Source organism: Triticum urartu, chromosome 7A (assembly GCF_056163025.1).
Source record: "Triticum urartu cultivar PI428250 chromosome 7A, HENAU_Tu73, whole genome shotgun sequence".
NCBI classification, from domain to species: Eukaryota; Viridiplantae; Streptophyta; class Magnoliopsida; order Poales; family Poaceae; genus Triticum; species Triticum urartu.
Window position 1 is genome coordinate 475,200,828 of NC_141879.1, and position 17,778 is coordinate 475,218,605.

Below are 17,778 nucleotides of genomic sequence, written 5' to 3' on the forward strand. Positions count from 1 at the left end.
CCATCAGATTTCCATGTTCTGATAATTCACCGAATGGGTTATGTTTTAATGTAACTGATTTGGTGTATGCAACTGTTCATGCATAAGAAAACTGAAGAACACACTTCAGTTCTGTTTATAATATATTTTAGCGGACTTGCTAATTGATAATGTCAAGCATTATTACTACTATATTAAACATACGTCCAGGACAGAAGTTTGCTTTACCAGAAATATTTAAGCTGGCTGAAATAACTAGCGTGTATCTTCTCATTGCAAAATTTTATTTTACACGTGAGCAGCAATAATATAATAATAAAACATAGTACGAAACTCACCATAGTGAAAATCTTCTATGTCACCGTTTTATCAGGCTCACATTTCTTGGAACAACTTAAAGCACTTCCCTGGCCCCTCCTGTCCAGCACGGCCACTGAGGTAAACTTTCTGTATATGAAAAGGTAAGAGAAAACACACACAAAATCAAAGATACGTTCCAATGAGCTGAAACCAATATTTCTGTATAAAAATGTATTGCGAAAATAACTCCATTAATTCTGTATGCGTGGGGTATAAAAAATAAAACGAAATGCTTTGGGCCTGAGATAAATCCAAGGAAAAAAAAGCATTGGGCCTAAGATAAATTAAAGGAAAGTGTGGGGCCTGAGATAACACTCACGATTCCCTTTCCTCATGCTATGGAAGGAATTCCCGTGATTTCTGCCTTCCATATTGGTGGCAACAAACGATCTCTCGATCATCAAGAGCATAAAGAAGCAACGGGTTTTGCACCGTAGGGTTTCCTTCGACCTCTCCTTCATCATCTCTCGCAAAGGACTGCTGCATCTCACACCCCTCCACCGCGCCTGCCTCCTCCACCGCAAGACTCTCCAGCATCTGTCCGTGGTGAACTACCATCGTCCTCCATGTCTGGGTCACAATCCTCGGTGGCCTGTGCCGATCAATCTGCTATCATCACGGTAATGATATGTCTCTGTAATTAAATCCTATTCACGATTTCACATCTACAAGGCAACATAGTAGGGATTCCAACAAAGTGAATCAACATGCCCTGTATGACCGCACAAAATTGCCAAGATGCTTGACTGTAGAAATTCTTTGGGCAACATCCACCTGATTACTTGAGAGAATAGTCACGCAAGTGAATGTCAAAATATGTGCACCCAGTTGTGATGTACTCCCTCCGTCCCAACATATAAAATTGTTTTTCAAGGTAACAGAACTTAGGGGCCTCATGTTAACAACGTGACAATAATATGTGCTTGGTTTTCAGGAAAACATCGACGGGGGAGGCAAGGACGAGCATAAAACCAAACACGAGGACAACATCGAGTCAACAAATGCAATAGAAGAACAAACCATCATCGATGATACAGAAAATATGCAAATTGATGAGGTCATACCCTAAGACAAGCATACAAAACCCCAAGTCGACAAAGGCGGTTTTTATTTTGACATGTCACTATTATTTTTATTCTGCCGGGACAAAACAATATGTAGTTTGTACAATATAATAATATCATGCCTATAATTCTTTACTCACCTTAATAATAATTGCTATTTTATAAGTACTGGATAATATTATATTATTGTGTGTTTCAGTTAGTAAGCGAGGAAGAACCAGATGGAATAGACGACAAAGACGAAGTAGAGAAAAATAATAGCATGCAGGCCACTGATTGCGAAGTGACAAAGGCATGCTTTCTTTTCAACTATCCCAAATAGTTCTAATTCTAATTATATAATATATCCTGCATAGGAATTATCCTTATTTGTAATATTGCTCTCAGGAATTAAACTTCAAGGAAACAAGCGAACAAATGCAGCCACGTCAAGACGATAAATTAGCACAAATATTCAACACCAAAGAGGCAGAAACTATAGGGGACAAGCTGGCAGAATCAAATGAAATAGCCGACAAAGGAGAAGTGGAGAAAAAGAAAAACACGTGGAGCACTGGTTCCGAGGTGATAGAGGCATATTTTCTTTTCCAACTATGTCTCAAATAGTTCGAATTCTAATTATATTATATCCTGCATACAAAATATTCTTTGTAATGTTGCTCCCAGGAATTAACCTTCGACGAAACAAGTGAACAAATGGGGCTAGCTCAGGATGAGGAATTAGCACAAACATTGGGCAATGAAGGGGCGAAAACTATAGGGGACACTCTGGCAGAATCAAATGGAATAGCCAACACAGAAGAAGTGGAGAAAAAGCAGAGCACGCAGTCCACTGATTCCGAAGTCTCCGAAGTGACAGAGGCATCTTCTCTTTTTCAACTATGTCCCAAATAGTTCTAATTCTAATTATGTTATATCCTGTATACCGATTATTCTTTGTACCGTGGCTTTCAGGAATTATCCTTTGATGAAACAAGTGAACAAATGGTGGCAGATGAGGACAAAGATTTAGCACAAACGTCCGGCATGAAAGGGCCACAAACAGGGAAGCCTATCCGACTACATAACAAACCCAAGAAGGCACCAGACTATGTGGTGGCTCCAGAAGGCACGGACAAGTCCTTCTATGCCTTGCTTTTGCTACATTTATTTTCTTCGTTATTAATAAATGTTTTGACTTACATCATGATAGATTATGCCTGCACCGGCGATGATTGATCCGTGATTGAAAATATCATGACTGAACCAAGCGATAAAAGAAATTTAGTGAGCGTCAACGACTCATATCTCAAAAAATTACAATTAGTACGCCTTTTAACTGAAGGAGAATTTGTTGGCGACGAAGTAAGTATATGTAGCTTTATGAGAAGAGGATGTTATTAACATGAGTTCCTGTTATCTCTTAACCAAGGTGTGCACTTGATATTGTAGATCATAGACGCATGCATACATTGCATAAGTGCTAAAGAGCATCTACAGATGAGGTCAGGTGGAAGTGTTTTCTTAGAGAATGCATGCATCTCTAAGATGATAAAGGAATTTAGCTCTATATGGGATGACGCACCAAGATGGGTATTACAGAGAGCTAAAACTTATTTGGAACATGATATGGTGAGTCTCAGTTCCGCACATATTACTATGAATTCAACAGAGGACAAATGTTTGTATACATGGGACCTAAACTAACAAAAAACCTATTTTCAGATATTCGTTCTAGTTAACATTGAAGAGTTTCATTGGTACCTAGCAGTTATAAATACCGGAAAGCGATGTATCCAGGTGCTCAACTCGGTAGGCCCAGGAATGAACCGCAAAGACCTCACTGCTATGGTTAGTTATTAGTCCCACTGCACCATCTTTTGATAAGACAACTTTCTGTTATTCTTCGGTTGTGATGCTAATACTTTGTCATTTATTCATGCAACAACTGAAAGGACTGGAAAATGTATTCCAATATGCTAAGCTTCAAATGGAACTAAAATCTGATAAGTGGAAAGACTTAAACATCAGTGCATGGCCAAGGGAAGAGTGTATTAAGAGAAGACTGCAAACAGATGGGTATACCTTCTAACTCAAAGCAATCGACATTATGTGTTTTTTGTATGTCCCCATTAGTTGCATCACAAAAGAAATTTCTCCACAATAAGAATAAAGTATACAAGTTGAAAGGATGCAGAATGCAGAATAAAATGAGGCTATGCACCGATTTGACGGGGACAAGCAGGGGTCGGAGACACTAGCCTGGACCCAGACGAGCGATGAGAAGCATAGGGAGGGTCCCGAGCAGCAGCACAGCATGCAGAGGTCTTCGTGGTCATCCATGGAAGGAAGGAACTGCAGATCTGAGCTCCTGCTCCGGACCGAATCGAACAGCCAAATAAAGTTGTGGTCGGAGAGTAGAGCATCCGGATCGAGGGGATGAGAGTTGAAACCGGACCTTGCTGGCATCCCGAGCAGGGGGGAAAGGGAAGTTCATGGCGCGCGGGAGAAGGTGGAGACGCTCATGGCGGCGACGGCGAGTGCGTCAGGAGGAGGGAGGGCCCCGGCGTCGCCGGCGCCCATGCCGAGCTCTAGCACCTCCTCGAGCACCTCGGCGACCTTATACGAAGAAGGGGCGGGGCAGATCAAGGGCCTGCGCGCCCGCCGGCAGTGGTGACGGAGAGGAGGGGCGGGGCACATCACGGGCCTTCGTGGCGGCCGGCAGTGGTGACGAAGGGAGGGGAAGGGGCACATCAGGGACCTCCGTGGCGGCTGGCAGTGGTGACGAAGGGGAGGGGCGGCCACCACAGATCGCCGGCTGTGGATGGGGAATCTGGCGTGTGCCAGTGTAGGAGGGAGGGAGGGGGAAGAATGGGGAATCTGGCGTGTGCCTGTGAAGGAGGAGGGAGTGAGGGGGCGGTGGAAGGTTCACTAACTGAGTTTTTTATTTAATACTCTACTACTTTACTAATCTCCACTGTTAAGCACGTTTCGCAGAGGTATTATGAGTGAGTGCGGGGTTGTCCAAACCAAAATATATCAACTTCTTACATTATTGAGATTACATTCCCAAGAGGGATTGTGAGTGAGCACAGGATTTTCTTTATCATCACTTCTTTGTTACAGTCATGATCATTTGATGATTTTAAAAGTCTTCTTATATAAATATATATATAATTGATTAAAAAAATTATTGAATATCTTTAAATTTTGTAATCATGCAGGTCATCTTGTGGTTTGTGGATGGTAAATTTTATGGAGTACTTCACAGGAGAAATTTTGTCTGACTCTCCTACACAGGTATTTTTCGATGTGTATCATTATACTTGCATTCTATGGTGTATCACTATTTAACTATGAGTTCTATTTTAATAGGATCATATCACAGATTTTAGAACAAAACTAGCAGTCATTTTAGTGGACTCGGAATTGAATGATGATAATATAAGAAATCGAGACATTGAAGATGACGAAAACAACACAGATCCCACGGATTGTATGATTCTGGACACACCCCCTGAGAACCTCAAACCATCGAGTACATTGTCAGAAGTAGAGCTCATCTCGCAATCATTTATCCTTTCGCCCTCTCTCACTCCAACAAATGACGACTTAATAGATGAACTTTGTTTGTTCATCGGTATGGTTGATGATGTCGCTCTACTAGAGTAAGCCATATTTTTTAAGTTCATTTTGTATTGTAATAAATTACTGTGATTTTATTATAATTGACAGAATTTCAATTTTATAGAAGCGAATGGGTGAAAAGCTCTGATCCTTATCCCATTAGTTTGAATTTGAGACAAATAAAAGACATATTAAATAATGATGAATGCATGGATGTTGATTGCTTCAATATGGCTGTACGGATACTAGCGCGCCACGAAGTCCAGCTTTTCAGAGACATTCCATGTCACTACATGGATCTAAATTTTTGTGTAAGTCATTATAATCCTGTATTACATTTTGCCTCATGGAACTAATATTTTCTTTTTCTTATTTTAGTCCATGTCCTACTATGCACGAGACTCACGTCATCGTGACAATATGGACATTGCTATGTTCAAATCGATGTTTGATAGCTGGCCAGACAGTAATGAGTATCATATTTCACAGTGCGATATAGTAAGTTTTAAAATTTTAATTTATAACAATGGTTTGTCATGCCTTAACTAATGTTTTCTAAATTTTTAATCGTATGCATCGTTGCAGATTTTATTGCCATGGGATATTTGTGGGATATTTCTATTGTTTGTTCTCGATCAAAATAAAAAGGTTGTCTCAATTATGGATCCGATACCAATACCTATTTTGAGAAAAATTATACTTAAAACTGTGGTCAACAACCTAAATCGTGCACTCCAAGTTGCAAACCCTGCATTCAAAGACGACATCTCTAAATGGGAATGCAAAGTTCCTATTGTTCCAACAAACTCACATGGGTATGAATCTTTTCAATGCATTACAAGATTAATTGATTTATTCAATAGACAATGTAATATTTTTATAAATGGAGTGCCTTGTCGTGTTATTTGGTGTTTAATTTCATGCACTCATTGTGCGATGGACAGCTATATTTTCCCATACCCCAGGTTAGTATTTACACCATGCTTATTTGTATACACATTTCACATTATTTTGTTATAACAATGTTGCTTAATGCATATGTAGGATGATTTTGAACCGAGAAAGCAATTTTTGGTGCATATTTTAAAGTATGAAGCTCAAAACAATATCCCATCAATTGAACGAAGCATCATAGATCGTATTAATAGATGGACCTTCATTGCTTCAAAAGATGGACCTTCAAGAGATATATAGTTGTGGTTTCTAAATTATCTTTTTGTAACAAATTATAATACAATTATTATGTCATCGTGCATTTTATGTGAAGACATGTTTCTGGATCACAAAATATGTCACTCTTTTGAAAATATATTTTAATAATATATTATATCAACTCATTTTGTTTCAGACGTGCGTTGCACGTGCATACTTACTAGTAGTCTGATGGGAAGCTAAATAGCAGTAGTCTGGTTGCTAGTGCTTCCCCAAAAGATTACTCCATTTCTTTCATTTCTGGTTTTTTAGATACGCCAATGGCGTACTTTAGCTTTATAGAAGGAAGAAAAATATGCACAAGAGATTACACATCGCTAGCTAAGAGTCACAAACCAACCCTAACCAAGCCATCACATCACTCCCTACCCAAAACCGCGAACCTCGCCGCGTCTCGACCAACACCGGTCATCTTCGAAGAACAGCAACTCCAGCTTCCTTGGATAAACCAGCGACGACCGTACATAGCGCATGAGAGAAGCGATCCGGGCAGTCGCGAACACCGGAGGAGTGCATTAAAGGGCCTCTCATCTCCCAGCACAATGCTCTCAACAGAGGAACAGCGTCAAAGACACCGCCACCATGCCAATCCTGCGAATCAAGGCTTTCGCCCCGGAGACAATTGCCGCCACCAGGCAACGAGGCAAATGGCAACACACACGGCGATGCCTCCAGGAAGGGAAATGACATCCACGGATGCCATCATCGCCGGTCCAACCAAAGCCGAACAGGATTTTCATCCATAGCGCTGCACATATCCACGCTGCCAAGATCATGGCCAGCCTTGACCAATGCCTCGCACCGTCGACGCTGCAGCAACATGCCATCGAAGCCACACCAACGAGAACCACTCCAACCTCACTGCCGAGGGAGAACGCCTCAAGCCACCGCTTGCAGCACAAACAAAGAACCGCAGCATCCGCCGAGCGGTGCAAGGACCAGAACCGCCACGACGGGCTTCGCCCGCACCAGGGGACTGCCACCAGATCCAGTCTGATCCGCACCTCGAGCCACTCTCCGGCACCAACTCCGTCGAGGCATCACCGCATGCCTCACACGGCTGTAGCCGAGCGCCCGCTGCCCGCTAGGACCCTTCCTAGCAGGGCCTCGCAGCACCGCCGCCACAGATGATGTCGCTGCACCACCAACTCCCACCAGCCTGATGCGCCCTACGTCAGGCTTCAGACGACCGCCGCCAGCACACACACCCCGTTGTGAGCCTCGCGCACCGACCACCAAGAGGAGCCGTCAACCTCCCAACCCGCGCCAGATCCGGATCGTGGGATCCTGGAATCGCGCACAGAACGCCGAAGCCGACCGCCGCCCGAGCACTGGCGCCACCGTGGAGCCATCAGATCAGGGAGGAAGAAAACGTCGCACGCCGCCGACCTGCGCGGACCCCGCTGCACGCCCAAGCACCGACGCCGCCGCGGCGCCATCAGATCGGGAGGAGGAGGAGCCCGCGCCTCGCCGTCCCGCGCAGACCCCGCCGCCGCCAGCGCCGCAGCACCACCAAGCAGGGGAGCCACGCCGCCCAGATCCGTCGGCGGCCCGACGCACGCTGCCGCCGAGCCGAGCGCCGCCACGAGGGTCGGCTGTCCCGCGCCGCCCAGGAGCCTCGCGAGAGGGGAGGAGCCCCGCCGCCGCCGACGCACGCGCGGGCTTTGCCCGCCGCCGTTCCCTGGCGACGGCGAGGAGGGAGGAGGCGAGAAAGGGGAGCGGCAGCGGCGAACTAGGGTTCCGCCTGGGCCGCTCACAGGAACGGCGCGGGGGATGGGGGACGGACCCTGCGAAAGAAAAAAAATGTCCTGGTCAATGCTAGAAGGGTTCAACGCTACTCCTACTCTTGGTGCCTATACCATGATGAATCAATGCTAGAAGGGTTCAACGCTACTCCTATTCGCTAAACCGTTGATGTTGTTAAGATTTTTTTATATATATTTGGTTTGGCGCCTACGAAAGATGGTGAGTGTTTTTTTATAATGCAGTGTTTTGGTGGCTCTTTGCAGTGTGATTCTAGGTTACTCTCTCCGTTCAAAAATACTTGTTATCCAAATGAATAAAAAGAAATGTTAATATATGTTAATTAACTCTCATTTATGTAGGAAAGTTTCTTGCACCGGTGACCATATATATTACATTGGTGCTAGAATGTCTAAGTGGTTGCACTTTTTGTTTCTAGGTGGCAAGGGGATGTGCAGTCTGATTACTGCTGTTTGAGAAATACCTCCTCTATTTCATAATGCAGTGTGCTCACACTTCTCGAAATTCAAGTTTGACCGTAAATTTAACGATCGAGACCGACTGCGGCGGGAGCAAAAATTATATTACTGAATTCGTATTTTCGATATGAATTCAGTGATATAATTTTTTTCTCCCACCGCAGTCGGTCTAGTTGGTTAAATTTATGATCAAACTTGAATCTCTGGAAGTGCGAGCGCACTACATTGTGGAATTGAGGGAGTAGTTGATTCAGTTAAAATCATGAATCAAATCCAATATTGAATACTATGAATGAATAAAAAAGATCCTTGAGAAATAGTTGACCTGGTCAAATTCATCAACCAAATCCAAAACTAAACATCTTAATTGAATGGGAGGGCTTCAAAATCAATGAGCACGGTGTTTAGATGATGCAGGCTTTTCTTTATTTAAATAGGAGTTTTGCTCATAATAATAGGGTTTTTTTGGACATCAGTATAGACACAAGCGCTCATATACACGCGCATACACTCATTCATATGAACGCACACACGCACACCCTACCTTTATGAGCATCTTTAAAAGACTGAGCCGGCATATCATCTTGAAATTTACAAAGTCACTGTAGACACCTCGTCGTCGACGGGAACGTCTCCTCCCACTGAATGCGCATCACCGGAAATCTTGAAATAAATCCAGGAATAAATGCGAGCACCAGGATTTGAACCCTGGTGAAGAGGGTAACTGTGGCTGCTGAGATTTGAGACCAGGTCTCCACGGCCACACCGTGGAATTCTCACCACTAAACTACAGCCACATGAATACATGGGGTCCTCTATGTAGCCACACAACAATACTTCGCTCAGTACAACTGTCAATTTGTTATTCTATTTTATTATCATTGCAGAATAAACTCTCGGTCTACCATCAAAGATTTGATCTCAGCGACAATGTGCCCATAAGTAGATCATGCCAAGCTGTTGCTACATAAGCTCATCAGTGCCTTAGCCAGAAAAGGCTTCGCGCCCCGCTTTATAACTAGATGATATCTCGCGCTTTGCAGCGGGAATATATTGCAATATATTTATATAAAATTTGGTTGAATGAAACATTTTGATTAATGATATGTGGAAAAAACTAAAAATACGTATTATATATTGTATTGGATTATTGTATAGTTAAAAAATTTATTGAATATAGGTAGTATAATATAATGAAATATTTTCCCATGCATGTTGGGTGTGCCTTCGATGAGGTGACATGTATGCATAGCGTAGGTGTGCATGTTGAAATAAATATAAATAGTGAGGATCAACTAATAATGAAAAGAAATTCCCATGCCTGTTGCGGTAGGCCTTCGATGATGTGGTATGTGCTCATGTTATGATAATAAAAATAATGAAGATGAACTATTTAGGTATATATAGAATAAGCCCAAACAAACATACAAGCAACCGCAAAACGAAGGTCCGCAAAAGAGAGAGGCGAGTGAGTGAGGGGGGAAGGGGGAAGTGAATAACATAAGGTCAGCTGGGGCAACAATAACAATATGCCCGAAAAAAATGAAATTTAGTCTCAGAAGGGGTAGGTGATCATCATGAGCGTGGCCACCAACTCCTTGTGCTTCCTTGTTAACTTACCAACGGCCACCCTGTCACGCCGCTTGTTGATAGGTCTCCACAGTTGCATGAAACCACACAATTTATAATCATGTCAGAGGTTCACACAGGAAAGCTATGCTCAATGACCATCTTGTTTCTAGTGCACCACAAGGTCCAAGTCATGGCCCCAAAGTTAATCCACAACAATCTGCGGGCATGCCCTGAAAAACTAGCGATATTCTTATAAAAGTTCGGAAAATTGCTAGGGCACCAATCATTGCCCCACACTTCCCTCCGGCAGCCCCAACGAAATTACACGGTCGCACAATAGAAAAATATGTGGCTGAGGTTCTTCTGGACACCACAAAGCGGATAAATATCGTCGCTGTGACGCCCCCGATTCAATCGTACACTAATCATACACGCAAACGTGTACGATCAAGATCAGGGACTCACGGAAAGATATCACAACACAACTCTACAAATAAAAAAAAGTCATACAAGCATCATATTACAAGCCAGGGGCCTCGAAGGCTCGAATACAAGAGCTCGATCATACACGAGTCAGCGGAAGCAACAATATCTGAGTACAGACATAAGTTAAAGAAGTTTGCCTTAAGAAGGCTAGCACAAACTGGGATACAGATCGAAAGAGACGCAGGCCTCCTGCCTCGGATCCTCCTAAACTACTCCTGGTCGTCGTCAGCGGGTTGCACGTAGAAGTAGGCACCTCCCGAGTAGTAGTAGTAGTAGTCATCGACAGTGGCGTCTGGCTCCTGGGCTCCATCGTTTGGTCGCAGCAATCGGGTATAGAAAGGGGGGAAAGAGGGAGCAAAGCAACCGTGAGTACTCATCCAAAGTACTCGCAAGCAAGGAGCTACACTACATATGTATGCATTGGTATCAAATGGAATAAGGGTATCATATGTGGACGGAACTGCAGAATGCCGGAATAAGAGGGGGATAGCTAGTCTTATCGAAGACTACGCTTCTAGTAACCTCCATCTTGCAGCAGGAGAAGAGAGTAGATGGTAAGTTCACCAAGTAGCATCGCATAGCATAATCCTAACCGATGATCCTCCCTTCGTCGCCCTGTGAGAGAGCGATCACCGGTTGTATCTGGCACTTGGAAGGGTGTGTTTTATTAAGTATCCGGTTCTGGTTGTCATAAGGTCAAGGTACAACTCCAAGTCGTCCTGTTACCGAAAATCACGGCTATTCAAATAGATTAACTTCCCTGCAGGGGTGCACCACATAACCCAACACGCTCGATCCCCTTTGTCCGGATACACTTTTCTGGGTCATGCCCGGCCTCGGAAGATCAACACGTCGCAGCCCTACCTAGGCACAACAGAGAGGTCAGCACGCCGGTCTAAATCCTATGGCGCAGGGGTCTGGGCCCATCGCCCATTGCACACCTGCACGTTGCGAACGCGACCGGAAGCAGACCTAGCCTAGCGGGCGTTCCAGTCCAATCCGGCGCGCGTCGCTCAGTCGCTGACGTCACGAAGGCTTCGGCTGATACCACGACGTCGAGTGCCCATAACTGTCCCCGCGTAGATGGTTAGTGCGTATAGGCCAGTAGCCAGACTCGGATCAAATACCAAGATCTCGTTAAGCGTGTTAAGTATCCGTGAACGCCGACCAGGGGCAGGCCCACCTCTCTCCTAGGTGGCCTCAACCTGCCCTGTCGCTCCGCCACAAAGTAACAATCGGGGGCCGGCGGGAACTCAGGCCCACCACTACCTGGATGGAGCCACCTGCCCCTTCAACCCCCATCTCCGAACAGTATCATAAGTAATGTAACAATATAAGTATATAGTATATGCCCGTGATCACCTCCCGAAGTGATCACGGCCCAGTAGTATAGCATGGTAGACGGACAAGAGTGTAGGGCCACTGATGGAACACTAGCATCCTATACTAAGCAGTAGGATAGCAGGTAATGGTAACAACAGTAGTAGCAAGGACAGGCTATGCAGCAGTATAGGATTAATTGAAAGCAGTAACATGCTACCCTACTCTAATGCAAGCAGTATAGAGAAGAATAGGCGATATCTGGTGATCAAGGGGGGCTTGCCTGGTTGCTCAGACGAGAAGGAGGGGTCATCAACACCGTAGTCGAACTGGGGGTCGCCGGCAGTCTTGGGTTTTACCGGGAAGAAGTAACAGAGGGGAAACACAATAAATAACAGAGCAATCAAAAGCATCACAAAGCAAGACACGGCAATACACGGCGCTAGGGATGACCTAACGCAATGCTAGGCGATATAGGTGAAGGGGGAAAACATCCGAGAATGTTTTCCCGAAGTTTGTCGTTTTCGGACAAATGAATCGGAAGTGGATTGTTGTGTGTTTGCTATAATAGGGATGTGTGATAGATGAACGGGCTGCGTATTCAGATTCGTCTCGTCGTTCTGAGCAACTTTCATGTAGAAAACTTTTCCATCCAAGTTACGATTTATTTTCTATGATATTTCAAAGTTTTAAAGTTTTTTTTGAAATTCCTGGATTTATTATTAATTCGAAATTAAAACATAATTTCTAAGTGTACCAAGGGGTTGCCTAGCCTAGTCTATGATGGTGGGGTTAGGGGGTTTGGTTGATTGTTGACCAAGTCAATGATTGACCAGTCAACAGGGTTAGAGGACCCACATGTAAGTGTAATATGTGTTAAAAGTTATTTTAGTTTAAACAATTTATCTAGTGGGGCCACACGTGATAGACTCAAAGTGGGGGTGGGTTAGTAGGGAATTAATACTAGAGGGGACTAGCACTAGAGAGGGATTAGTACTAATCAAATGAAGGCCGACCTTCGTTGGCAATTTCTCAGCCGAACACACACACACCACACGCACCTGATGCACTCGGCCATGGCCATGGGCGGCCGCACACTCATCACACACCCACACAGCACGCACACGCCACACACACACATCACGCACACGCCTGCTCAGCCATGACCAAGGAGGAGCAGTACACGACATCAGCTAGTAGCAGTACGACACGGTAGCAAATAGCGCAGCACCAGAGCGAAGCAGCAAGCAACGGCAGGAGCAAGCAGCGGCACACAACGGCATCAGCTTGAGTAGCAGCCATGGTAGCGGCAACAGCCAGCAGCAGTGCAGCAGGGAAGGAGCAGTAGCAGCGCGCAAGGGGCAGCACTAATAGCCAGCAGCACAGGGCGGCCGAGAGTGCGGCGGCACGGGCGCGCGGCTGGCGCACCACGCCCAGGCGGACGTGGCCAGGGGATGGCTTGGGCGTGTGGGTACGGCAGGGGGGGACCCAGGTCGCGGGCTAGGCGCGGTGAGCGCGGCCAGAGGCGAGCGGGCACGCGGAGCTCCGACCAAGCTCAAGGGCAGCGGCTATGGCACGAATTGAGGCACAAGGAGGGGGGAATGGAGGAGGAGCTCACAACGGAGGTCGGTGGTGTGCTTGAGGAAGCCGAGGGTTGTCGGGGCGGCGCGAATCGGCGTCGAGCAGCGACGGATCCCGTTGAAGAAGACAGGACGATGGCGAAGCTACGGAGCGGCTCCGGGTAAGTGGATGCCCGCACAGGATGGAGCGGTCGGCGGCGGTTCCATTGGGCATCAGCAGGAGGTGCAGGGAGGCCGGTGGCCGCGTCTGTCGACGGAGAGGTAGCGGTCACCGCGGATCTTCCGAGCTCGAAATCGAGCAGTAGAGGTAGGGGGCGCAAGGGGATCGAGGAGGGGAACGGGAGGGAGTGCTCTAGGGTTTCGTTCGGCACCTTTATAGGTCGTGGGGAGGGCGACGTGGAGGCCATCCATGGCCAAGGCGCCATGGATGCGCGCCACGACCTCTCTGCCTCCTGTAGTTGAGGCAGAAGGAGGCCTGCGTGGGTTGGGCCTGCTATGGTGCTAGATGGGCCAAATATTTCAATAGAGTAGGAGGCCTCCTCGTTTCTATTTTTTTATATTTCTTTACTACTCTTTATTTTAATTAAGTGACCAAATGAATTTAGTCAAATGTGAAACTTCGCACAAAAATCCAAGGCAAAATTGTTGGGCCACACACAAGTCGCTAGAATATTTGGAAAAGGCTAATTATTTTTTTGAATTCAAAATGGCCAAGATATGTGTTGTTGGACACTTATTAACTTGTTAAGGGAATTTTAGTAATTCAAATGAGATTGGTTAATTCATCACAATTTCTTATTGAATATTTGCAACACAACGAACATTTTTGTTTTACCGATTAAAAAAATAATAATTTGACTTAATTTTAAAATTTGAGTTCAGTTTTGAATCAACGCGAGTTTATCAAGAGTAATCAAGGTGATGTGGCATCATTAGTAGAGGGTTACTATAGCTTAATTATCCGGGCGTCACAGTCGCTGGAATGTTTATTTTTAGCACTTGGTCCCCGGAAGAGAGTTGGCCCCAAATGAGCTGCCCTAGGAACACTTTCATCTGAGGAGGAAGTCTAGTTTTCCAAAGTTCCAACATATCGATTGGATTATGCCCATCCCCAAACGCTCATACATAGATTTCGTCGAGAAGGCACCGGACCGATCAACCAACCATCTTGTGTATCCGACTCCTCAAAGATGTTGGTGCTTGCTACTTGTGAGCTACGTTGGGATTCCTTCGAAGAGGAGGGGATGATGCAATACAGTAGAGATAAGTATTTTCCTTAGTTACGAAACCAAGATTATCAAACCAGTAGGAGAATCAGGCAACAACTCGCTAATAGCACCTGCACACAAAATAACAAATTCTTGCACCCAACGCGGACAAAGGGTTGTCAATCTCTTAACGGTTAATTGCAAGATTAAATTGTATGGTGATAGATAGATAGATAGACAGATAGATAGATAGATAGATAGGTAGATAGATCGAACAAAAATACAAAATAAAATAAATAAAGTAAAATTGCAGTAAGGTATTTTTAGGATTTTAATATATGATAGAAGTAAACAGGGGGTCATAGTTTTCACTAGAGGCTTCTCTCTTAAAAATAGCATACAGTGAGTAAATAAATTATTGTTGGGCAATTCACAGAGAAACAAATAATCATGGTATCATGACGATATCCAAGGCAGTGGTCATGTATATAGGCATCATGTTCGAAACAAGTAGACCGAAATGATTCTGCATGCACTACTATTACTCTACACATCGACCGCTATCCAGCATGCATCTAGAGCATTAAGTTCATAAAGAACAGAGTAATGCCTTAAGCAAGATGAAATGATGTAGAAAAAGTAAAATCACGCATGAATAAACCCCATCTTTTTATCCCTAATAGCAAACGATACAATACGTGTCATGTCCCCTACTGTCACTGGGATTGAGCACCACGAGATCGAACCCATTACAAAGCACATCTCCTATTACAAGATAAATAAATCTAGATGGTCATACCAAATCAATAGATCAGAGAGAAATACGAAGCTATAATAATCATGCATAAAAGAGTTCAGAGAACTAAAATAATATTCATGGATAATATGATCATAAACTCACAATTCATCGGATCCCAATAAACACAACGCAAAAAGTGATTACATCGAATAGAACTCCAAGAACATCAAGGAGAACATTGTATTAAAGATCAAATAGAGAGAAACAACCATCTAGCTATTAACTATGGACCAGTAGATCTGTGGTAAACTACTCACACATCATCGGAAGGGTGGTAAGGTTGATGTAGAGCCCCTCCGTGATTGATTCCCCTCCGATAGAGTGCCAGAAAAGGCCTCCAGATGGGATCTCTCGAGAATAGGAAGCCGGCAGCGAAAAAAGTATCCCGTGGACTCCTCTGTTGGTTTTCTGATTTTAGAGAATTTATAGATGCAGAGTTAGGTCAAACGGAGCCACGTGGGCCCCACGAGCCACCAGGGCAGGCCCTACCCCCTGGGCGCGCCTGGTGCCTCGTGGGCCACTGCTCCATCTTCTCGTCCCCTCTCGAAACTTCCAGGGTCTCTTATGTCCAGAAAAAAAATCTCTAAAAAGTTTCGTGGCATTTTGACTTTGTTTGGTACTGATATTCTGAAAAACCAAAAACAGGCAAAAAACAGCAACTGGCACTGGGCACTAAGTTAATAGGTTAGTCCAAAAAATGATATATAATTGATTTTAAGTGTATATAAAACATCCAAGATTGATACTATAATAGTATGAAACAATAAACAATTATAGATACATTGGAGACGTATCAAGCATCCCCAAGCTCAATTCATGCTCGTCCTCGAGTATGTAAATTATAGAAACATAATTTTTGATGTGGAATGCTACCTATCATATTCATCATATAATATTTTCTTTTATGGCATGGACATTTGTACTTGAATGATTCAAAGCAATAGTCTATAGTTTGTCAATAGTATAAAAAAATTGCATAAAAGTAAATAGATAGACACTTCACATAGGGAAGCAGAGATTTGCAGAGGTGCGAGAGCTCAAGGCTTAATTTAGAGAGATAAAACTATTTTGAGAGGCATGATTTTGCTGTCAACAAAAATGAAATAGTTGTTTGTTTCATATTCCAAATTTAGCTTCAATGGCAAAGCTGAATTTGGTACCCGAAGCTCAAACAAACAGGGCTTAGCGCAAGATATTTTGAAGCACTTTGTGACAACAGAGTAGAAAGTAGACATGTTCGAGTTAGTGTGCAAAATAATGGTTCAGAACATGGTGACTCACTCATAATATGTGGTTTTACCACCCTCATACCAAGCCGGTGAGGAACCGAACGACATTACACCCCTGAGAGGACTCATGGGACTGTGATCTCTCTCAAGAGTGCCACACCAGTAAATGTGGTGAGGAAACAATTTTCGGGCGAGGATGGTAGTTATTGGCTAGGGTTAGCATTAGGGATGCAAGGCAGCGCCCGACCCATCCCGCCCCGTATTCAAGATTAGGCAGACTTAGTTGTAGCCAACTTGAGGTGGTTCTAGCTTAATTTGTGCAAACTCAGCACTCTCACAGGCTCTGGTGGGACGCCACTATGCACCCCTGGTTAGCATGGCCGGGTTCGAGTAGTTGTGGTTCAAATCAAATTTCATGTACAAGTTCAAATTTTAAGATATAATTTGAGGAAAAAATGACCGGAAAAGATAAACGTCGAACATCTAATTTTTGAATCTCGTCCCGAACGCGTTGCCTGCCATTGGATTAGTTGCATCAATCTTGAAGCACCAGGCAGAGACAGCAGAGAAACTCGTTCACTGAAAATTCGCTTGACCCGAACAACCTTATTCATGATGTCTCCCTCTCCCATGCTCACTCTCTCCATTCCCTCCTTCTCCGCCTCCACTCCAGGCACCCACGTCCCCACCGCTGATGGCCTCGGACGTTCGCCGCTGCTCGACGGCCACCGACCCCTTCAGAATAAACTAGTGGTCTTGTTGACCATCAACACTTGATGCTCCTTCTTGATTTCTACCTCCGCAGCTTTCAGCATTGCGAAGAGCTCGGGAATAGTCTTATTCATCCCTTGCATATTATAGTTCATCACGAAGCTCTTGTAGCTTGGTGGCAGTGATTGGAGAATTCTGTCAATGACGCAATCATCTGGAAGATTAACTCCCAATTGAATCAAGTGATTATTATACCCAGACATTTTGAGTATATGCTCACTAACAGAACTGTTCTCCTCCATTTTACAGCTATAGAAATGGTCGAGACATAAAGATGGTTATGTTTCCTAACCATGGACAAAGAGTTGTTATTTGATTAACGGGATCACATCATTAGTTGAATGATCAGATTGACATGACCCATTCCATT

At 44.4% G+C, this 17,778-nt stretch overlaps 1 long non-coding RNA gene and 1 pseudogene across 1 annotated transcript; one reads left to right on the forward strand and one right to left on the reverse strand.

The window, feature by feature from the left end:
* The first annotated feature begins 905 nt into the window (after nucleotides 1-905).
* Nucleotides 906-6,203, forward strand: LOC147960025 (uncharacterized; annotated as a pseudogene).
* A 4,310-nt stretch (nucleotides 6,204-10,513) lies between these two features.
* On the reverse strand, nucleotides 10,514-14,345 carry LOC147960026 (uncharacterized). The gene is made up of 3 exons (XR_015611629.1): nucleotides 13,440-14,345; nucleotides 12,105-12,168; nucleotides 10,514-10,800 (listed from the first exon to the last, which is right to left on the reverse strand). It is a non-coding gene; the product is annotated as an uncharacterized LOC147960026 (long non-coding RNA).
* Between the last annotated feature and the right edge of the window lie 3,433 nt (nucleotides 14,346-17,778).